This window comes from Geospiza fortis, unplaced genomic scaffold, assembly GCF_000277835.1.
Source record: "Geospiza fortis unplaced genomic scaffold, GeoFor_1.0 scaffold381, whole genome shotgun sequence".
In the NCBI taxonomy this organism is placed as follows: domain Eukaryota; kingdom Metazoa; phylum Chordata; class Aves; order Passeriformes; family Thraupidae; genus Geospiza; species Geospiza fortis.
The window spans coordinates 2,958,265-2,982,704 of NW_005054348.1; the positions used below are offsets into that span (position 1 = coordinate 2,958,265).

Consider the following 24,440-nt stretch of genomic DNA (forward strand, 5'->3'; position numbering starts at 1 on the left):
TTAATCCTAATGTTCTGGAGTTTTATTTAAAGTGAATAAACTGAGAATCCTGGCTCCCACAACTAACCATTCTTCAGCACAAACTGGTCCCAGCACCTTTTACAGGAAGTGCTTTTAGCTGTTATAATACCCGTATCAATCAAAGCAGCATACAAAGAATATATCACTATTTAAAGTAATTTACATCTTAAGTTTGGCATGTAATTCTTCGAGGAATGGAATGACATTTAAGCCTCATGCCTAGTGAGCAGTGATACTAAATGTTCTCTAAGAATACTAGTCACTGATGTCTCAAGTTATCATGATCAATAGTAAGCTAAGTTTTTTATCCGGTCCAGTCTCCAGTTACAGTGATTTTGGACCTTTCACAAGTAGCAAATTCAAGGGGGAAAAAGAAATATAAGAAAAACAAAATATAAAGTAAATAATCTTCTTCTCCCTGCAGTCTATAAGCTGGTGATAGATGAACCTTTAGGGATTTAAAATTCAGTCTAAATGAGCATCTAGCACTTCAGATTGTTATCAGATGAACCAGTCAAATCTAGAGAGCTCTTGCATAGGTTTACCATTCTGTGCTGTTACAATGAAATAACATAAGGATAAATTTCTTAATTACATCTCACCATTTGTTGTATCAGAACAGAAATTGGAAGCTGTCTGAATCTGGACTGCGTGTCAGTTTAGAGAGACAGAGAAAAGCCAGAGATTTCCTGTTTATTTGAATTATTTTGTTCTTTCCCACTAAATATGTTGGCTTGGATAAAACCCCAAAATTTAAATACCTGACTGTGTTTATATGTGTAGAGATGTGTCTGCTTCTGTCAAATATACGTTATTTATCCACCCATCTATGTTATCAGAGAATGCTCAGAGATGTAATAACAAGCGTTTTCAGTATATTCTTATTTCCACTTGTGCATAACCATCAGCCAAAGGTTAGCATTGCAACCATTTTGCAACTATTTGCAGAACATTAATTATTTCTTCTCACTTCAATGTGTCATTGTAATGAATTCACATTGGAGAATAACATTCAAATTTAATTTACCTAGTTCAATTTAATTCTGAGTACTTGTTAGAATGTAGCTTAAACAATGACTGCATTTGATGAAAATATATAACAAGAAAATAACATCTGCTGCACTATGCTGGCAAACACCAAGGCTAATGAATGGTTGTCAGTATCAAAACAGATGTCTGTTGGCAGTTAAAAAATATTCTTTACCAGTCTAAATAAATCCCCAAATTAATTTAACTCTTATTTGCAGCATGTGGCTCAAGTTGCTTTTCTATGGTGAGGCATGATGAAAATAATGGTAGATTGAAAGGTTTTTGTTCCCTTTAAGAAGTCTGACTTCAGGGTGACATCAGATTTGGCTTGTGGAATTAATAAAAACAGTTTGATTTGATGAGGATTATCTTGTCAGTAGAAGAAGACTTTTCATAATATGCTGAATATATTTATCTGCAATGGAGTATTACAGTTCAAAATTCTGGAGGGTTTTCCTTGGAGTGGAAAAGGAACATTTAAGGGAAATACTGATAGCTGTATCATATAATCAAGTGAAATAAAATGGAAACAACTTCAGTGCTCTTCACTCCATATGTCATATTCTTAGCAGTTCTCATCATGTATATCTTGGGTCATCTTGGATCTACCCTGCTTCCCAATGTAAGCAATGTAACACCAACTCTCAAAACAATGAACAAACTGCACACAACATCCCTAGGCCACTCTTCCATTTGTCTCTCCTCACTCAAGTCATATTAAATTCAGTTCCTTCTTTTTCCTGGGATGACAAGTTATTTTAAACCTTTCTTGGTTAGTCAGGTCAGTATTAGGAAAGTTCATTTTCTAATGAGGAGTCTTATTTTTTCAGCTGAGATTTTCAGTGTATGGAGTCAGAGGTTTGCCGGTCAGGACGGAGCCATGATGCAGATTCTAAATTATTTCCTTGAATGTATAGAATTTTTTAACCTTGTAGCAGTGTCTCTAGCCTGTCAAGTTTCATAGCTCTAAATACACTTTCATGGAGTTGTGGGCATTATGCAATATATTTGGATCATTTTTTTCCCATAATGGTGACATTAATACTTGAATAACTTCATCATGACGTTATTCTTTTTTCTTGTTACTTTTTCTCCAAAGCAAACAGCATTTAAGAAGATTAATTGATTTTGGAGGATGAGTCAACAAATTACATGTTGTGTTTTATCTTTATCACACACAGAAAAATACTGCTACAGTGTGTCAGCAATTCAAAATGGCATATAAATAGGACTGAATCCAGCAGAGATCATAGTGCGGCAAACACTGCTCATTATTCAATTTACTTTTATGGACATCAAGAGGAATTAAAAAGGAGTCTGTAGGTGTTACTGAGGCTTCTGCTGTTTTGCCAGAATAATCCCTAAGTATTGCACATACTTAAACAGTTACAGAGTTTATAAGTAGTGCACAAGCGCAATGCCATTTAATGTAAGCAGTCTTTCACCACTTGCACTGTTAAAACTTGCTGGATTGCTATATTATTCTTACTGAAAAGTGCAGTCTAGTTTTGCACCTGAAGTTTTATATGTATCTTCCTCTTTGTTGTAGGCATTGACTTGCTCATCATAGAGGCTCCTCAGTAAGATGCAACAAAACCCATGGGAAGAAGTTTTTCCAAATTATTTTCTGTCTCCACAAAGCAACTTTTTATGAACTACTTACTGCTTCAAAACTATGGATTTGGGGTTTTTTTTAATCCTCTCATCTTAGTTCCTAGCAAGTGTGAGGCACTGATTATCTTGTTGAAACCACTGAACTCTGACTTCTTATTCCTTTGATGCTTCTTATGTTGAATTGCTTCTCCCAGCCAAGAGTAGAAGCAAGGCAAGGAGAGAACAGCATACAAGGAGAGAGAATTTCCTGTGCTTAGAAATTTAAAAAGCCATGAATTATAGTTTATCCCAAAATTACAGTTTATGGTGCACTAGATGTATGTGGAATTCTGGAATAATTATACTGTGTGAAAAGTTGGTTTCTTTGCTTTCTCTTTGTTCTTCTTTTCACACAGAATCAGTTTAAAAATTGCTTCCTTCTCCTTTGCCTGGTAATAGACTATGCATTTTACAGTATCACTAAAACCAAAAATAAGAGTCAGAATGTGGCCTCTGAGCAGGAAGTTTGGCTGTGTTCTGACAGGATGGCAGAAAATAATCTTCTATTCCCTGCCTTTTACTCATACAGAAGAGAGGTTCTTACAATCCTACATATTTTATCCTGTGTGATGGAGGGGCAGATTCAGGCTGACAGAGGACCCCAAAAATTTTATCCCAACTTCTGTCTCTCTTTGCCAGTCTGACACATTGGGCACTTAGGGTCATACAGTAGGGATCATCCCAGCTGTTGTGCTCCCTCTTGCTCTGCACTAAAGCTGCAACAGTGTAGGAGTGTGTTGAACATGAACATACACTGGAGTGCCCAGGAAAACTGGAAAGCAGTGAGTCACCAGGAACTACAGTATTGGTCCAGTTTTGGAGGATCCTGATGACAGACTGTTTGAGTTGCTAGCAAAACGTCTAGAAAAGAGTGTTGTCCTTGAGAATGGAAAAGAATTATTTAAGAGGCATGTGAGGAAATTAATTTTCTGGAGAAAAGCAGACTTTAGAATAATAATCTGCGTGAAACATTCAAATTGAGGGGAATGCAAATCAGTGAAACTTTTTGTTCAGGGTAATTAGTTTCATTCTACTCCTCCAGTATTCTTCATGTGTTGCAGAATATAATTTGAAAGAGAGAACTGGTGGCAAGATACACTTAAAATAGTGGCAGACACAATAAATTTTATACATTTCTTTGTATTTTCCTATCATAAAAATACAGATGTGGTAGAAGACCAATTCTGACTTTCCTGAGGAACTTTCTGTCAAAAGGATTTGCTAAATGGCATTAAAGGAAACAAGCAAAACCCAACCACAACAAAAGCTCATCAGAAATAGTAACATTCCTCATTTTGTAAAAGCTCATGTGATTTTGAGGAGTCTGTATTTATAAAAAAGCTGTTTGGGGGCATAGTTCATAATAAAGGTGATAGTAATTTTTCTCCTCTTACTTCTTTCCCAGATATCTTATGGTCCGAGTAAATACCAGAGCATACATAGCTCCAAAATTAAGCTCTTTAGAACTAGATATTAATTTTATATGCTTATTGCACATTGTAGCCACCAAATATCACTTTTGGTAGTGTCCTCGGTTAAAGAACTGTGATGCTTGAGTTGTTTTTTTAAAACAAAATAAATCAAAATGAGCTATGAGGAGTGAATGGGGGAATAGCCTTTTGCCTGTGTCTGATATCTTGGTGGAACTGTGGCATGGTCGTCAATAGCAGCGCTGGTGTTCTTTATGCTGCTGGCCATCTTTTGTACAGAAAATCTACCAGTCTTGCTTACAGTTTAAGATTAAGGAAGATTAAGTAATTCTCTCATGCACAGAATTAGTTCCACTCTGTAGCATGAAGAAAATATAAGAAAATATAAAAAATGGAAGTTTGGAGACAATAAAATTGGTAGGATAAAACAAATGAAGATGGTATTGCATTATAAACTAAGAGCATTTGCACATGAAAAATGAAAGCCTGTGTGTTTCAGAAGCACAAAGATGTTGATCCCACTTGCACAGTGGGGGCTGCATCTTGAGAAAGAAAGCTTCAGAAATAGCAGGAAAGGGCTGGGGGTTGAGGGGCAGTTGGTTGAACACATACTCCTAGAGACTGAGTAGCTATCAGTCCTTGTAGGCAGTGTAGCAGAAGGAATCCAGAGCAGGGATACAAAAGCACATTCCGCCATTATACAGCCTGTTACTGGGTTCCTTGTCTGTGCTGGTGTTAATACACTTAGGAAGGAAGAGTCAAGAGAAAAGTGGTATAGAAAACTCATTAAGTCCCCCAGAATAAAAGGTAAGTTCTCAAATTTACCCATTGAGGTGACTTGAGGTGACATATCAATCTTAATACACACAGGAAGATTTGTAGTATGGCAGTTTTAATGAGCTGTAATAGGGGAATTGGACCAACTCATACTAGAATTAGAGTGCTAGATTTTCTAATGGGATGGTAATTAGCTCCTGGGTCGTAGCAGTCATGATGGATTTTCCATCACTTCCAAGACCTTAAATCTGATTGTGCGCTTCTCCATACAATTAGTTTTGACTGCAGCTTATTAAAGTGACTTGGGAATTGTTGTGCGAGAGTGTCTGCTCTGACTAGAAGAGTGTTTTCTGTTTTAAACTTGTAGTTGATGTTCATTCCTAGTCTACAGAAAATTCCAAGGTTCAATTTTACCGAAAGTAAAAACTACCTTTAAAAGTGCAGATCCCTGGAATACTTCTACTGTGTTGTAAGGAATAGAACACTTTCCCTCACTGTGGTTCATCTCTCAAAGCAGCATTAATTTTTTTTATGATTGGTCTCTGCTCATCCTGATCACCTATGTCCTCACTGGATCTCCACTCAGACCTGGCAGATCACCAAGTTCTTGCTACTGTTTTTCAGCAACACTTGAGAGTGATTCCCTGGGCTGTTTCTTAGCCCTTGTGGAGAGTCCTGCAAATTCCAGTGAATACTGACATGCTACTTGTAATGTAACAGATGGGAGATGAAATCCAAACCTCTTAAACTGTGTGTACAGCTGTGAAAGAATTTGATGCTGCTAATTTGGGAAAGGTTGTTCAGCATTTCTGGACTACTCAGAGGTTGTTATGATTCTTCTCATTCTTCAGATCTTCTGCAGCTGTGGTTTTCAAGCTGGTTTTGTTCAGTGTAAAAGTATATTACTTTCAAAGCTGGCTATAACAAACCGAAAGCAAATGCTGCAGTTGCTTCAGCAACGCGACTTGCAGTGGTAAGGGGAAGTAACCCCTCTCGTCCCCAAAGAGATGGATGTCTGTGGGACATGTTCTGCTCTATGATAACTTTGTTACTTACATGGGATTCTACCAGTGTGAGGGGACAATATATTCTATGGTGTTCTTCCCACAAATAGGCTTCTCTTTGATAAGAGTGACATGTCTCACAGTTAGGATGGTTTCATGAGAGAGGGAAGTCCTCCTTGTCAAGCCTTCCATCTTGAAGGCTTGACAAGCAGGAAGTTGTCAAGCCTTCAAGATGGCTTGATCACCTTACAGTGATCAAGGGGTAACCCACCAAATTGATCAAGGGAAGCCAACAGATGTAATCTTTTTTTGATTTCAGTAAAGATTTTGATACTTTCTCTCACAGGATCCTTCTGAACAAAATGTTCAGCACACAGCTGGATAAACACATAATGAGATGGGTGAGCAGCTGATGCAAAGGGTTGGGCACAAAGGGTTACAGTGGATGGGGTGACATCAGACTGGGGACCTGTCACTGGTGGTATTCCACAGGACTCCATGAGAGCCCTGTGCTCTTCAGCATCTTCATAAATGACTTGGATGCAGGACTGGAAGGGATACTGAGCAAGTTCGCAAACAATGTGAAGCTGGGAGGAGCTGTTGACTCCCTTGAAGGCTGGGAGGCCCTGCAGAGGGCCAGGCAATCACCAACCGTATGAAGTTCAACCAGGGAAAGTGCTGGACTCTGCACCTGGGGTGGGGCAACCCTGGATATATGGGCTGACTGGGGAATGAGATGCTGGAAAACAGAGCCAGGGAAAGGGACCTGGGGACCCTGGTCAGTGGCAAGGTGAACATGAGCCAGCAGTGCTCTGGCAGCCAGGAGGGCCAACCCTGTCCTGGGGGACATCAGGCACAGCATCACCAGCCAGCCAAGGGAGGGGATTGTCCTGCTCTGCTCTGCACTGGGACAGCCTCACCTCGAGTGCTGGGGGCAGTTCTGGATGCTACAATATAAGAAAGATGCTAACCTCTTAGGGAATGCCCAAAGGAGGGCAATGAAGATGGTGAAGGGCCTTGACGGGAAGGCATTTGAAGAGCAGCTGAGGTCACTTGGTCTGTTCAGCCTGGAGGGGAGACCTCATTGCACTCTACAACTTCCTTGTGAGGGTAAGTGGAAGGGCAGGCGCTGATCTCTCTGTGATGACAGAGATCACTTTATCACTTCTCCGTGACAGGACATGAAGGAATGGCCTGAAGCTGTTTTGGATATTAGGAAAAGATTCTTTACTGAGAGGGTGGTCACAGGAAGTGGAAGTGGTCAAGGAAGTGGTCACAGCCCCAAGCCTGACAAAGTTCAGGAAGTGTTTGGACAGTACTTATGGTCACATGGTGTTGCCCTTGGGGCTGTCCTGTGCAGGACCAGGAGTTGGACTCGATGCTTCTTGTGGGTCCCTTCTAACTAAGAATATTCTGTCATACTGTGTTCTCAACAATGTAAGAGGGAGCTCCAGGAGAATAAAAATCATGTTTAATTTTGCAAGATGGAATGTGTCTCATAGGGGCTACTGCTTTCTTCCCCATTTCTCCTTTCTTGTCTGCTCTCCCTTCTCTCCCCACTGCTTTGTTTTGACTTGTACACTCTGCTTCATTTCTGCCTGCTGTGCTGAAGAGATGCCATCCACAAGAAAACCTCCCATCAATGCACTGGGCACAGAAAAAGTTCTGGTAGGATCCAGAAGCAACTTGAACCTGACCTAGCTGAAACAATAATCTAAAGATACCAAATCATCCATTATTGTAGCAGCTTTAGTTGCATCTGTTCCATCTCATAGAAAAAATACCTCTGAAGGGAATTATTTTATTATCTGTAATTTTAGCTAAACACTTTACTCCCTGTCAGAGTAATCTCTCCTACTTTTATGAGTCACTATTGTAGCATAAATCTTTTAATACTTTTTCTGGACTAACTTGCTGGTGGCTCATCACAGCAAGGTTTTTGTTTGTTTGGGTTGTAAAACCAGTATTTTTTCAATCAGTTTGGTTTGGATGAAATGGTTTCTATAGTAAAGTCCTCACCGTGGGAAAATGTATTAATTCTCAAAGCTGTGTGAGTAGCTTCCCCAGGCTGCCCAGCATCACACAAGAGAGTGGTGCAGTAAAAGTAATTTTCCCTTTGAACATTTTGAATGACTGGGCTCAGAGAAAGTCTCAAAGAGATTCTTGTCCTTCTTTTTAATACAGTCCTGTTCAGTGTTGTGTTCAGTTAACATGGTAGTCATGTTTCAAGACTAAGGTGATCATGCAGACCCTGAGATCAGCTCAGTTGATTAGAGCATGGTGCTAATAATGCCAGGTTTGCAGGTTCAAGCCCCCTGTGGGCCATTCACTTAAAAGCTGGGCTTGATGTTCCTTGAGGGTCCCTTCCAACTCAGAATATTCTGTGACGCAGAAGAGGAGAAATCATCCATTCAGCTTCATGGATGTAGAGATTTATGTTGTAGTTTCTAAGTTACTTGTGTCTCTGGTTTCCCATGGTCCTAGCTGTAGTCAAGGGATGGTGTCTCCTGTGCTTGATAGTCCTGCTCTTCTCTCCCCACTGTTCAATCCTGGGCTGATCCTGCCTGAGAATTGAGCAGTTCTCAGGGAATGCATCTCTACAGTTGCAATAGCGATGCCAAAGCTGTAAATGACCTGACTTGGTATTATCTGCTCTAGGTTTGTGTTTAATGTACAAATTGCAATCCCGGAAGGGAGAAAAAGCACAGTCTATGCATTGCAACAAGGCTCCAAGTTACAGGAAGGTATTTTGCACTGCTGACCTTACTTGCACTGCATGTGGATACAGAGCATGTGAGGCCTGTCCTTGGCTCCCAATGTGTGTTGTGGACAAATGGCCTGACTACCTTGAGCAGTCTGATTTTGTTACAGAAACCACAAGGTAAAGCAACAGTATTGCTTATGACCTGTTAGGGCTTGTAAACCAAAACATTAGCTCTTCAGAACTCTCCCTCCCCTGTTCTTTTAAGCATCCATAGCTAAATGGTTTGTCCCCAGCCTTTCATCAGTGTTCCTCAAAGACCAACACCACAGAGCACTACACACAGCCAGCTCTGCTTGGCTGTGGGTTCACTCCCATTTACAGAGAATGACTGTTCTCAAACCAGTATGTGTTATCCACAGAGGCCTACAAATAAAGTTAAAATAATCCATGCTTTTTCTTGTGGGGTCAGGATGTGGAAAAAACCCAACAACTTATGTTCTCTATTCTGGTACAGAGGATTTACATTAACTAGTTCTCACTGTCTTAAGTCTGTGAAGAAACTGGAATTTTATCTTGCTTTTCTGGCTCTGTAGACAAAAAGTCCTTGCATATGCACACAGCTGTCAGAAAGTTTCAACAATACTTTCTGTTTTCCACAACTGGGGGGGTCTCTGTCACACAGTACATACTGATTTACTGTACTGGGCTTTAGAGACCTCCTGTGAATTCATTTAATACTGACCATTTAGGGCTCAGTTTTTATTGCAAGCTTTTGAAGAACAGGGGGATGTAGATTGTTAAAAAATATTTCCTGTCCCTTCATTCAGGGAAGATACTATTTAAGTAAAAGCAAAGATGAATGCCTGTAGATAGCAAGGAAAAGGCAGACAAATTATAGAAATTGCAAGTCCTGCTCCTAATTGAGAAATAACAATTCAGTCCTGCTGTAAAAGTCTATTTGGTTTAGGTTGGGGGTGACTCTGTGAGGGGGCTTGCTGGTCCTGGCTCCTTGCCAGATATCACAGCAGCCACAAATCCTGTGGAGGGTGTGGCTGTAGAAAAATCTTCAGGGGGTTCTTTATGTGGGGACACAAGTGCTATGTCATGCTGTTTTCTCAGACTGGATTTTGAAAGTGTTTCTGGCCCTGGATTTTTTTTTACATTTCTCTCAGTGCAGTGTGAAGGGGTACTAGAGTATCTTTTACCTCTACACAGCTGTCTTGTCTTCTTACAGCATTTTTTTCTTTAGTCAAGCAGCTTTTTGGGATCATGTCTGCTTACTCCATGAGCAGCTTTTGAGGTGGACCAATACATTTAGGCAGATTGGCAGACAGGCAATAATTTCAGGGGTGTAATAATCCTACAGCCTTCAGGAAGAAACCAAGAAGGAGGGAGAGACACCCCTTATTAGTGTCTCCACAAGAAAAATAAAAAATTGTGGGACAGACTTGTGCCATTTTAGACAGCAAGAGTACACTTAGGAGAAAAACTGTATAATGCCACATCTTGAGGGTCTTCTTCACTTACCCAGTGGCATCTGGCATTATTATTTGTTTAGCATCTGTATCAAATTTTATTTAAATTGTCCAAGGTTCTGAAAAGGTATGTAGAGGACATATGTAGGATACACATAGCCTGACTCAAATGTAAACTAGATGCCTCTTGAAACTGGCAGTGGATAGTTCAAACTTCCCATATGTCAACTATTAAAGAATAAAGAGCGAAAAGTAGGGACATAGTCATAGAACGTTTCTTCAGAAGAGTGTGGTTTAGAGGGAGGCAGTACTCTCAGCACACAGCTGATGAGACCGGTATAATTTGGTGCCATGTTTTTCTTCTTGCTGTTTGGTGTGTTACCTCTCTGGGACAGCACCATACTGCAATTTCAGCTTGTAGGTTCAGCATGGTAGAGCTCCTCCCAGAGGTGCTGCTCTCCAGAGCAGGTTGTGTGGTGCTGTGCAGTGTTTGTCTTCCTCGTTTTTAACCAGCTTCATTATATCTCTTCTCTGGACTTTTTCCTGCAGCCATTTCAAATTGCTACAAGGATAATTCACGGGTGTTTGAATAATGTGTGTTTGGTGTGGCTTCTTGTAGGAAGTGATGTCTGCTTTCAGTGTCTGAAGGGGGTTATTATAAACAGACTACTGGAAGGACAATAGGTGTGGTTTGGATTCCAATTTAATATCCAAATAGTGTCTTTCAGTTCTAGATGGGAAACAATTTGGAAGTGTAAATGCCAGATCTACCAGAAGTTCCTCCACAGCCTGGCACCCTAGTAGGCAATTTCTTCATTCAGTCTCCCTGCTTACGAGTAGAAGTACTTCTTGCCCTTAACCAAAGGTGTGGAGGCTGCTCATATTGCACCTTAGAGTAGCAATGGACTGTCACCTTCCTTAAACTACCCCAAAAGTAATTTATTTTTTAATGGAAATAAAATCATTCAGTGGACTTTTTAGTTTGATTACATATTAAAACCAATGGCATGTTTGGTAGCTATAGAAAATTTTTGGTGACAATGCAGCAAATCAGAATTTTGTAAGAAGAACATTATTATTAATATATTTATTACCTGATTAATATAACTGAGGAAGAAAAATGTGAATACTTCTCTTGGAGTTGGCACAGAAAATAGTATTTTCTGATTCTGCATCTAAGGACAACAAGCTTAGACATGACCTAAACAATTCTTTTTGTAGGTTATATTTTTTTGGAAATACATTTCCTTTATTATCTGTAGCTCTTTTCTTGTCTTCTGCAGCCCAACATACTATAAACTGCTGTTCTGGTGACTGTCAGCACTATTGCAAATATAATACTGGATTTGTGGGGGTTCTTACTAAAAGTTTATTTGCAGTTTAATACCAAAGTGTCAACTTGAAGCACTTTGTTAAAAATCCCATTTGTTTCTTAATGTCAGACCAAAATAAAAGCCAAGTCTTTATTTTCTTCCAACTTAACTTTGATATAGGAATTCTGTTTCAAAATGTCTCCCATCTACATACTATTTTTCTTTTAATTGTCTTTCTGTTTTCTGGATGTGAGTGCTGGGCTTTGGGCTGGGTGTGCTAAAAGGTTCCTTAAGGCTAGTGAGTTCCATTACTTCACACACACATTCCTATTCACTTTGAAAAGATAATAAATATCAGCTCATAAATTAGTTATTTGCCCCTGCCTCCTAATATTACAGTCAGTATGTATGAAGCCACCTATGGTATATCTTTATTCTTGTCTTGTATGTGACAAATATGGACAGATAATCCAAGGTGCTCCAAACAACTGGTCAGGGAATTGCTTATTTTCCTCATGAAAATGCTCAATTTTTATGGAAAGCAAACAACCATAAAAAGTCACAAGTCCCAAAACTATGTAGGAAATATTTTTGAGGTAAAACCCAGATCTTTTAATGAAAATTTCTGTATTTTTACCTTTTACAATGCAGGTTGATTTTGTGGGGTTCTTTGTTATTGTTGGTTTGTGTTGGTTGGTTGGTTTTTGTTTGTTTTGGGGTTGATTTTGTTTTTATGGCAAGTTCCAGCAATTTCAGTTTCTGGTTTCCTTTGTTTGAAAAAAAATGTATCCACATAGCTTGAAATTTGTTTGTTGAGATGTTTTATAAGATTATTGTACTGAAGCCTTTTTAACATTAACTAAAGCATTTTTAAACTTAAAAAAAAATCTGAAGGCAATTTGACCAAGTCATGCAAGTAAAATACCCTTTCTCTTGATAGAAATGAAATGTGGATGTTTTTAGATCATGATAAAAATACTTTGGAAATGTGTGTTGTGCTGTTGTACTTCAGCATTTCTAAGGCTCCTAAAAAAAGGTACTGTTCCTGTTTGTTGAGTGGAAATTTCCCAAACAGTACAATAAATTGGAAGATTTGGTTATGCTATGTGGCATTCTGTGAGAGTATTTTGTTCCTACATGGAAATAACCCAAGGTTAAAAAAAAACCCAAACACAAGAATACTATGTGTTTTGTGGGCACTACCCAAAAAAGTTTTATGCCAAAAATATGCAAATATATCTAAAAGGCCTGGGGGCAGATCGTGGAAAATATATGGCACTAAGATGTTTCTCTACCTTTGACTGTAAAAGTTTAATTTCTTGGTCAAAGAGAAGAGTTTAAGGGAAAGTTCAACAAACTGTAAAATGGGATTAATAAATCCAGTATGTTAACAAACCATGGAGGCTACTTGGAAGGATGACTGCCAAGCACATGGGAATAAGTGGAAAGTATTGAAGTGATTACATAAAAGGCTTCTGCTTTCCTTTTGCCAGAGGGAGATACCCTTCGAATAAAGGTGAAGGAGGTTCAGCAAGGTGGGGAATGCACTCACCCAGGTACACACTAAACTTGTATTTCTCAAACTCAAGGGCTTATAGAAAGGCAGTCTTGAAGAGCTGAATCTATGTTTTAAAAACAGTTTTTCACTATTAGGAAATATTTCTGGAAAGCATGCATTTATTTGCTTTTACTGCCAGCAGCTGCTCATGTTCTAGAGCAGGTGAGTCAAGATTTAGACTTGTAGCCAATATTTGCAGATGCTTTTCGCTCTCACAGTCTGGTGGAACTTAATAGCTGCTCCCAGTGGAGAAGTGCTGGTCAATATGGCAGTGGCATCAAAGGGGCTATTAAGTGCTGGTAGCTGTGTAGGCATGGTTTATGTGGTTTCAGACAAAGTTTGTTTGAAAGAAGGGAAGGATAACCACATGTAGATGGTGCACCCAAATAAAGAGGCATCTCTGCAAAAAAACCTGAGATACGGAACAAATTCAAGGAATACTTGTTTCTAGAGTCCTACCATGAGACAGGGTTTGTTCCACCTTTGTCCTACCCTGCAGGGCTACTCTGAAACTAGAACTTTAGAAATAAACACAGTGCAATACATACACTCATAGACTCAAAAAATGTAAACAGTTTGTTTAGCTCTTTTGGAATGGGGCTCAGTAGTGGGTGTGATACACAGGAAAGAATGAAACAGTGTTTTTTTTCCATGGCTTTTATCCTAGCCTAAGTGAGACGGACACATCAGGACAGCTTGACCTCTGAAATCTTTCATTCTTTCCAGTCTGTTGATACTAATGAGGCTCTCAGGCAGAGTGATCTCCCCTCTTCTGTCATATCTTCACTTCTTCCATTCCTGACACCCTCTTTCTTTGTTCTCCACACGAAAAGCTCATTTACTTGTTGTCTTGCTGGCTGTAACTGCTGGGGTTCATTTCCTTTCTGTGCATTTTCTTCAAAAGGCTTGAAATGTCACATAGCTACATGTCCTGCTGAGATGCTCTTGTCTTATTAATGTACCAATGGGTGTTTTTTAATGAGAAAACATGAAAGTACCATGAGCCTCCTCTGCACCTCCCCAGACTGATCATGAGAAATTGATGAATTGTGTGAAATCTGCAAAGACTTGGGAATTCATTTTAAGTCTGTTTGGATAAATATGCACAAATAAGGGTTTGTTCTTTAGGAACTGGTTTGAAATTGGCTTTTCCAAATAGCATATTTTGATGAGGGCTCAGAACTCTGAGGCTAAACACAACCTGGCACAGTATCCCCAGAATGATATGACTAATGAATTCTCCTAATGCAACAAAGGCAACTTACATCACAGAGGTTTGCATTAGCTGTTTTCACTGACTTCCATCTCTCAAGTTAGTAATTTGGGGCTCGTATGTATTGTCTAGCAAGAGCCATCAGATGCTTGTGGGGTGGGTGCTGCTCTCACTGCTGATGTCCTGAAGAAGTGATGCAGCATAGACCCCCTGACAGGGACCAGGTTCCTCATCTCAAGACTGGGCTTGTAACTCTGATGGTGTGTGGTTGTTCCTTTGTTGTAGACTGAGGCAAAAGTCATCATCCCAATAGTGCTCTTGAAGAGAGCTCTGGTAGGTGTTTTCATGTGAATTTGGGAGCTTCACTTTTGACTCTTTGACATCAAGCTCTTGGTCTAAGTGATGTTTGCTTTGGCTGCACTTTTTGTTCCATGGTGTTCATTGTATAAGAGAGAAGGCAGGAGAGAAAAAAAAAAAAAAAGGGGGTAGGCAGTTTGGTAGGCAGCTGTTTAATTTCTGTACTGTGTTTTAAACAGGTCTGGAGAGAGCTGTCTCTACAATAACGCTGTGTGAGGCAGGCCCATTGCAGCTCATGAAGGAATGGTTTGGTGGTTTCCTTAGTGGAGACCTTCTTCTCTTGGTTCTTCCTACCCACCATGTATGGGCTGTGCATAACTTTGAATTAAGGGATGTGGCTGGTATCAGTAGGAATGACAGTACATCTAGAACCAGGGCAAAATACCCAGGACCACAGATTTTAAAAGGCTCAGCTTTGGGTTAACAATAGGGTAGTTGCTATGGCAAGTGGGGTATTTTGTTTGTTTTTTGAGTGTTTTTGAAACATTCAAAACCACTCAGTTTTGAAACACTGTCAAGCTCAAGATGTGATATCATTAATTATTTGTGCCTACATTACTTTCAGGAGAAACTGAGGCACAGGTTCTGGACCTAAGGGATTTCTGAACAGTCACACTGCTGATCTGAAGAGGTGGGGACACATACTAGGATGCAGCTGGGAGCGTGCCTTCGACTGCTGTATGCCTTTCCTGAGCAGTGTCCTGTGCCAAGATACCTCCCATGCTGCAATGTTCCAGGGTCTCCCCATGCCCAGTATTGCATAGTTCCAACCCCAAAGTGAGGACAGGAGGGTTGGAACCAGCTAAACTTTAAGGTCCATTCCAACCCAACCCCAAAGCTAGGTTCTATGATTCTGTGCCAGATGGACCCACTCAGCACAGCCATTGCCCTTGAGACTGGCTGGATGCACTGTGGGGCACTCTGAGCCAGGTGTGTCTCTGCCGCAAGCATGTGAGAGGCTGCACTCTTGGCAAGGAGCAGGTCCTGTGCTCCAGACCTGAGGTTTGCTGGGGCCTGCATTATATTGTCCACTTTGTAGCTGAGACTAATCTGCTGGCATGAAACAGGAACAAATGGGGCAGAGCCCACTTTCTGTCACCTATAGGGGGTTCCATGTAAGAAAATGCAAAGAGCCACCCAAAGACAGAAGAAAGATTCATCTAATCACTATCCTGTTACTGGTGATAGCCAGCTGGGGAAGCCTGGAGAGGAATATAAGAGCACAGCAAGCCTGTAGTGATCCCTCCACAGAATACTCCCCCAAAATCTAGAGATTTATGATTCAGGTACTCCCTAAAGACAATGGTGGTAACTTTGTATTCAGGAATCCTTGATAGATTTTCATTGTGCATTTTCCAATTTTGAACATATACACACTTTTACACCTATTCCTGCTAAGATGTTTTGCAGCTTAGCCACATATTGTATCATCAACAGTCTCTCATTTGCTTTGAACTTCTTGCCACCTGCTAATCTCATTTAATGCCCACAGTGGGAATTATACTTTGACACCAGAAGATCCCTTACTGAGCATGTGATGTGTGCTGCATGGGCAAATGGGAATCATAAAACAGGGATGCTTTTGGTCTGTGCTTTGTGAAGGCATGTCAGACTACCACTAAAACTCCTTTTCCGCTGCAAGAAGAGTTTCCAAAGAGTGACTCACTTGTATTGTCAGGTAAAAAAAAATTAAATCATGAAATCTAGTGTGAAGCCTAGGGGAGGAGGTGTGGGAAAGGAATGATGAGGAAGTTTCAGATGAGACTTTGTCTTGATACATGCATTGAATACTGTAACCAAAAATCCATTTATAGTGAGGTCAAAAGTTCAGAAGAAAATAAAGCACTACAGGAAAAGTGTGGCAGGGATTTCCCTTACAAAAATACATCTCAAAATGTGAAACTGTCCTTGAAAATAAGAACAGTAAACTGTAACAATAGAGCACACGACTGGATGGATAAGTTATTGATGGCAGCAGATCTTTAAATTACATAGAGCAGTGGGGAACACCCAGCACTAAAAGATAACACCTGCATATCCACATATTGACACGTTCTTTTTTAAAATCTGGCCTCCTGTGTTCCTGATTTCATTGGCAGCAGCAAAATAAATTTTGCCTAATCTCTGATTTTCATTCCAGATAGCATCTTCCTTTTTCCAGCAGCCAGTAGTTACAAGGATGTAATGCAAGAATAGTAGCTTACTGTTATGAACTGGTGCTTTGGCCTTGCAAATCTCATAGTACTGACTCCTGTGTTGATGAGCTGTGCTGCTTCTTCATGGGTTCTGTACCTTCAGGTTTCAGGGGATTACCTGCAGGAGTGAGGCTTGTGGAACTGAGATCATTGTAAGTGCATCCTCTGTGCTCAAATTAAGTTTTTGTATTATAAAAGCATATAATTAATTCTTTCTATTTCATATTTGTGTGTGTGTATGTATCTAAACCTTACTGTGATCATAAAATCAAAAGGGAAACCACTCAGGAGCTTCTAGGATTGAGGTTTCACGATGCCTAACATCCCTACCTTCTTCCACTTACAGCTCCACACATTTTGAAACAAAAAAGCACTGTTTTGGTGGGTTCACACACTGAAGTTTGGGGAGTTTCAACCATCACAGTAGTATGCAAGCAAATGTAGAAACATCCATTTTAAGGTGTTTTACTCATCACTTTTCTTGAATGTCATCCCTGCCAGCAGGAGTCTGAACCAGACAGTTGCCACTGAAACAACACAAAAAATCTTTTCTAGGACTTAAATATAGGATCAATAGATACTGTGAGAGCTTCTTGAATCTACTTCCCTTAACTGTTCTGGCCAGATAATTGTCTAATCTCTTCTTAAAAACCTCTACTAATGGAGAGTCCACATTTTCCACACACAGTCTTTGAGTGCTAAACTTTCCCACTAGAAAGCTTTCATTATGTCAAATTTGCATCTCCCTTGTGCAATCAAAGCCATTAATTCTGTTCTATTGCAACAGGCATTGGGAAGAGTTCCCTGCTTTACAGTAGCATTTTATGTACATAAAGCTTACAGTTTTCTCTCTGCCTTCTCTTTTCCAGATTAAATCTCCCCCATTCTTTTCATCATAACCTGCTGTTCTCTAGATCTCTTCCTTGAAGAGGGCTACCAAAAATGGATGCAGAAATTCAGACCTTGTCTTAGCAGCATTTCATGAAGTACAAGTTTTAGAAATTTCTTTGAATGTATTTCTATAGTTTAGTATGACATTTAGCTTCATCCATCTAAGCTTTGCCTTCTTTGTGTCAGAGTGGAACTGTAACAGGAATGGCAAACCTGTGTTGCTGAGTCACGTGTGGTCTGCAAGGGGAGCACGTCTTGGGCTGTGTAGGGTACTTGGAAGCATTCCCTGTGACTGGAGCCAGAGAAATGGCTCAGATACTAGAATTTGTTCCTCAGACTGAAGTGTGGGAGACTCATTTTCAATTTGGATTGAATCCTACATTTCTTAAGAAACCGAGCTTGAAGAACTGGGATGAATGCTGCTGCCAATTGAAGACAGCCAAGTAGTCACTCAAGCTACCACTGTAAAACAGGACAGTGGTTTTCCTGACCACCTCTGCTACAAAGAGTACAATCTAGCCAAATACTCCTCATTTGTAGTACTTGCATTTAACTACAAAGGCAGCACTATCCACCCAGAAATGGTCCAAGCCAAAGATATCCAAAGGGACAGTTTCTGCTGAGTGAAGTCCATTGGTTATCACTGAGATGGGGAAACAGAACTGCTGAGCAAAGAAATCATTGGGATCCGCTTCTGTGATGCATAACACTCTAAATATAAAACACTGTCTCAGATACAAAGTACTGAGCTGGTGTGTTAACAATCAGCACCAGTGTTGCATAGCTCCATGAGAAACCTGCAAAGACCACTCATCTTCCCCAGTACAGACATGCATTTGCAGCTGTACACAAGTTCTTCTCTATTAGTCCAACCTATGAATGAATAAACACTGATAAGAGATGCTTAAATGTTGTGCCCGAGCTATGTTTTGACAGCTGTTGCTTGTACTGTCTCCTGCTAGGTCTATCTTTTAATTACATCAGGTTAACACAACGTTTCATCTGTCACCCTTGGCTGATAGCAGAAAGGGACAAATTTAGCCACAGAATGAACAAGTTTAGCTTTTCTCACTGCCAGGATGCAGTGCTTGCTAGTCCCCTCTTGAATCACTCACTACCCATAGTCAGTTATCATGGTTAGAAAGAGAAATGGCCTGTCTGAGGGTTGGCAGTGGCTCAGGGAATTGGCATGTGCTTAATATGACATTGTGGTCCAGCAGCTAAAGCATTTTTAGCTGAATCTGAGGCATGTGGTCCAATTGTAAATCCCGTGGGTTAACTGTATTTTCATCACCTAGAGATGTCTGAGAACTGACTGGAGAATGAAAAAAAGTAGTCTTAGCTCTTGATCAATTACTTAAACTGTGTATACATCTTTCCATAGCCACTTTAGTATTGCTGCAAATAGGAGTTGCTCAAATATTCCCAAAGAATAAAATGGAGAGCCTTCAAAGTTAGTGTTCCCTCTACGTGCAGACTTCTAGATGGGGGATGTAGGTAATTACCTTTAATGGCAAGTTTCTGGGGGCAGGATCAGTCTGCTGGGGAAGTGATTCCATATCACACATCTTCAGTGAGTTCTGTACTGTTGCTGGGATCTTGCATGTGAATAGCAAGCCTTGGAAATACTCTTTGCAAGTGGGTTGGCTGCTGTAGAACAAAGATTGAAACCAGTTCAAAGAAAATTATCCACTAACAGCTTGGAATATATTTTTTAAATGACCCTGGAAAATGAATTTCCTTTGGAAAACTTGTAACTGGGAGGAACTCAGAACAGACTCTTTGCTGACTGCTGCAGAACTGTATTAAGATGGAGCAAAATATAGTAAGGTACAATAAATGTTACAACTTGCATATAGAAGTTGAGTATTGCAATGTTTTCCAAATATAAGAATTCTAAATTCAAGGAAGACTGGCTAGATTATCCTACCTTCTACCATGCAGTAATGTGCACTAACAGAATGTAATTGGCACATTTAGTAGTTTCTTTGAGATGCATCATTAAGTATTGATGATAGTGATAATTCACCGGAGATGACAATTTGTAATCTTTATGATCCAGACTTTATTTTACCTTTGTCTCTTCCCAGATTCAGAAAAGGGAAAGGGCTATTTTTTAAATGAAAAAGGAAAAGTATTTCTACTTTCATGCATTCCAGCTCCAGCCAATTCTGCAAAGGCCACTACAGTGGAGGTGGTCTGGCTGGCTGTCAGCCTGACACCCTTCATGGTCAGCTGGTGACACAGGACAGACCACACCAAGGGGCTGATGCCAAGCAGGGAATTTGCAAAGGACTATCAGTACTTTGTGTTAGCACAAAAGTCCCCAATTTCTGTCACACAAAATTTCACTGTTTTGTTCTTCTTTTCTTGTTTGCATTCTATCACTCCTTCTTTGCTTATGAGAAAGTTCAGACATCACTGAGATACTGAGCTAGCAGACAGAGCACAGGTAATTTTTCTCAGAGAAGTAATGACTCTTGTGTTTGTCTGATCTGGCAGATTCTCTCTTTTTTGTTGTGGTTTTGGTTTTTTTTTTACAACATTTGTTTCAGTAGCCTGAAATAACTTCCCCTATTCACCATCACTGCTATGACAGGTCTCCTGTTTCCATTCTGGACTGCAATCTCTCTCACAGTAAGGGAGGAAACTGTAGATGACTGAGCATTCTCTATTCAGAGAAGAATCACAGTAGCACAGGATATTTGTAGTTGGGAGAGACCCACAAGGATCATTGAGTCCCTCTCTTAAGTGGACAGCCCATACAGGAATTGAACCCACAATCTTGGCATTATTAGCACCATGCTGACATCCCTACAGGAGATTTCCCCCACACACCCCTTGCTGGAAGGAGTTGTCTGCAGGTCAAGTGGGTGAGTTGGAATGAATCACAGAGGAGAGAGTGAACAGTCAGTTTGGGGTCATCTCTATTCTACTTCTCTTGTCTCTTTTCTTCTATTTTCTAGTCTTACTGGAATTAGCTCTTTCAAGATCTTTCCTGAGAGAAAAAGAGGGCAAAGAAAGCACACCTCTCTCATTTTTTCTCTAGCTGTCAGCCAAAAGCTAGTCAGACTTTAGCACCCATGAAACTGTGAGGAGTAATTTCTCTGCTTCTGTGCTAGTTCCTGCTCATCTTGGTGAAATGCCTCCTACCTTTTTACTTTTGTAGAAAGGGGAAGCTTTCTGAAATGCTTTGCATACTGACATAAACCCAAAGCACTTTCCTGGAGTGAGAAGAGGTTTGTGATAGCATGAGTGTTATGGAGCCTGTGCATGCTGCGAACCTGAGACTTCCTAGGAGCAAGAAAGGAAAGGCCAGGGCATGCGGAGTCTACTGCAGCTGCTCTGCTGACTTCAGCTTCCCCTCCCCGCAGCCCTGGAACCTCACACAAGGGCTCCAGGGCCCTGTTCCAGCCAGCAGGCTGTGGCAGTCCATCATGGCAGGGCCACTGCTTTGCTCTTGCTCATTGTTGCAAGGAGTGGTAGCCCTGCTCTTAAAAATCCTGCCTGCCAGAGCTGCTTTGCTACTGCTCTGGGCTGCAGTGGGCAATTGCAGCTACAACTAGATGCTGGTGACATTGCTGCAAAAAGCTTTAACTTTGACTAAAAAACGTGCTGGTTGTTAAAGGTAATTCTTTTTCCAGGGCTGGCTGGCTGCTGGCTGGCTTCTCTGAACAGATTTCAAACTGCAGTATAAATATGGAAGAAATTCTGCAAACTTACCAGGAATATGGGGCAAAGCTCTTTCCTATCTCATCTGTGCTTTTGTCTTGCTATTTCTTCCAGTTTGCAGAGCCCTTTGCTCCTTTTCTTGCTGTATAGTAGATAGGAACATTTGGCTTTTTGCAATCAAAGCAGCTAGGGAGGTCTCAGTGGGATTATTTTTACATGTAAGCATTGCACAAGTCCAGCTCCAGGTAAAGAGGCCAATATTTTCTTTAACACATGCTGATATAAAATAGGAACAACTCTTCTAAAAACTAAGACACTGAGATGGCCTTGAATTAGATCCAACGGCCTCAGATTAATTACAAAACTAAATCAGAATGAATGTTCTTTTATAGTTCTGCTGCACAATAGTCCCTGGACTTAGTGAACCTGGATGTCAAATATATAGATAAGGATGATCTATACTGAAGCAGAATAAAGGGCACATTTATCTTACTATGAATTAAGGGTCCATTCTTTGTGAAATTCAGCTGTTACTTTACTGTATTTTAATAAATCTAAGAGCAAAATCAGATCTCTGCTACTGAGGAGAGGATGTTGCAAGGCATATGCAGCTTGTTTCACTCAGTTGTGCTCCTTTGCCAGAAATTTGTCTTTTCTCTCCCAAAAATGGTACTGTAAAGTTTCTTGTGCTACAGAAACCTAGAGCAGATGCCACAAAGGTCATCTGTCCTCCTTCTCATTTAAAGGCTGTCAGGGTAGAGCCTCTATTAACATTGTAAGTTTTAACTTGCAGAGCGAGAACCTGAATAAATTGTAAAGAACTCCCATTGCCTTTCACAAAGAGATGAACAGTCCTTTTATGCTTTACGTAACTGCAGCATGCTTTGGAAACAAGGTTACATCTATTTCAGTCCTTGTGACCGAGGCAGCTCAGGCAGCACTAACTGCAGGCAGGTTTCCAAGCAGAGAAAAGAGTTGGGGCCTGCAGCATTTTGGGAAAGACAGCATTTGGGAATGAAGGAGCCCCAGGACCTACACTTGCCAGGAGCCACACATTCACACAGATGCCCGGTACTCCGTGTAGGTTGATTGGCACTGTCACCTGCCAAAAAGGAAGCATCTCCTGCTGGCTTCCTACCAGCACGCAGAGTCTCTAATTTAGGAAAGCAGAGTACAGTCTTGCATGCCAGTCCTGAAAAACTACAAACCCTGATGTAGAAACAAGGACAGGCAAATCTGTAAATCTCTAGCCAAGAATAAAAGCACACTCGCTTCTGAATGGAAACATTTTCAGTGCATGGTGAGATGAAGGGACTTCATTAAGCCTGGGGGAAACTCAGGGACATCTGCTTGCAGCTAGAAGGGGTGAGGGGATGGAGCCAGGCTCTTCCCAGGGGTGCACAGTGGCAGGTATGCAGTGGCATCAGTCACACACTCCAGCGAGAAACACTGGCTTGATACAGCGACAAAAGTATCACAGCTGGGGGGATGCAGCATGGGGACATATTGTCCAGGGAAGGTGAAGGGTCTCCATCCTTGGAGACCAGTCAACCTTGCTTGGCTGGACAAGCATCTGAGCAACATGCTATCCCTTTGAAGGGGTCCCTGCAGGTAGGGGAATGCTGCATGAGACAAGCTCCATACCTCAATTTCTTCTTTGATTCCAGGTTGCTACTTACGTTATTTCTAACTGAAGTGACTGTGGAAAGTCACTTCACTCTGTTTCCCTCTGCTTCCTTACCTCCATATTGGAAGTAGTATTTTGCTTACATGAAGCTTATGTCTTTTATTTTTATTGACTTTTTTTGCTCTAGGCTATGCTTGAAGATATACAAACCATGAAAAAAATGCCAATCTCTAGGAAGGCAAATACTGAAAAAATGGTAGGCCAATAGTTCAAATACCCTGCCACTGCTGTAACACCTTAAAAAAAAGAGGTTTCTTGATGATAGGGATTAAAATTTTAAAGTATATTTGTCAATTTTTCCCCTTTTAGGTCTCCAGAAACAATTCTGTTTACATCTAGATAAGCACCATTAAGTGGAGCAAAAATAGTGCATCTGTTTTTTCTCAATCATGTCCACATGCAAATTTGCTTGAAATGATGTAGAATTGGTCCAGTCTTAACTTACACAGAGCTTGTGGGCATATGCAATGTGAGGCTGAATTTAAGCAATTATAATAGCCATAGGTGGAAGGTACCACCGGACAGGATATTCTGGTTACAGACATTGAGACATAGTTCAACTTCCTAAAATGTCAGTGATGTAAAAAAAAATCTACTATATAGCCACAACCTCCTCCTTTCTCCTCAAGCATTCCACCTTTAGAAAAAGCCAAGCTTTTTCCAGTAGTAATGCTGGAAATACTTCATTGCCCTTCCTGCAGGCGAAGTTTTCTCAATGTATGGATGCATGAGAATGGTCAGATAATGAATGAGCCAATTGGCTGAACATCTGCAGGTACTCTATAATGACAACAGCTAAGCTATTCTCAAGTCATTACCATATTACATTAACTTACTACAATACTATTAATTAGAATTCATGTTCTAGAAAGGAAACAGAGCAGCAATTACACTGGTATTTAATGACCTGTAAAAGTAAAATATGAAAATGGTAAATTTCCTCATGTAATTAATTTAAAGCTGGAAGATGGTGGGTCAGACTGCTCCCCAGTGTAACTCCAGCCCTTTCTGTACTTTAGCAACAGGAATGATTATACTTGTTACCTTTTTTATTGGAAGAATGATTATTTGCATCTAAATAAAAAGCTCTTCTAAATAGGTCTTAAATAGATGTGCCAAAAGCTACGTATCAGGCAAAGTTCAGTTGTTCTCACTGAGAAGCCTGAAATTTGATACGATTTTGGGAAAAGACTCGGTAATGTTTGTGACTAAAACTGTCAGTTGACCTCAGCAATGTATATTTTACAGACAAGATTTAGCAGTGATTGCTGTATTGAATAATATTTAAAGGCTCTCTTTACTTATTTTCTAGCTCCCAAACTTTGACAGAAGTAAATATAAGTGGTTTTGAGTTATTATTTGATATTGAAATTCTCAAATTCTATGACCTGGTGATTTCTTCAGGGTATGTCCTTGAAAAGTGCAACAGATGTGTCCTGCCTAGCTCTCCAAGGGGTTACA

At 40.4% G+C, this 24,440-nt stretch overlaps 1 long non-coding RNA gene across 1 annotated transcript in view; it reads left to right on the forward strand.

Moving 5' to 3' along the window:
• The window catches only part of LOC115948118, a 13,284-nt gene extending 10,597 nt beyond the window's left edge, over nucleotides 1-2,687 (forward strand). Inside the window, exon 3 of the long non-coding RNA XR_004081963.1 lies at nucleotides 2,600-2,687. This is a non-coding gene — a long non-coding RNA (uncharacterized LOC115948118). The remainder of the gene's footprint in view (nucleotides 1-2,599) is intronic.
• Nucleotides 2,688-24,440: the final 21,753 nt, after the last annotated feature.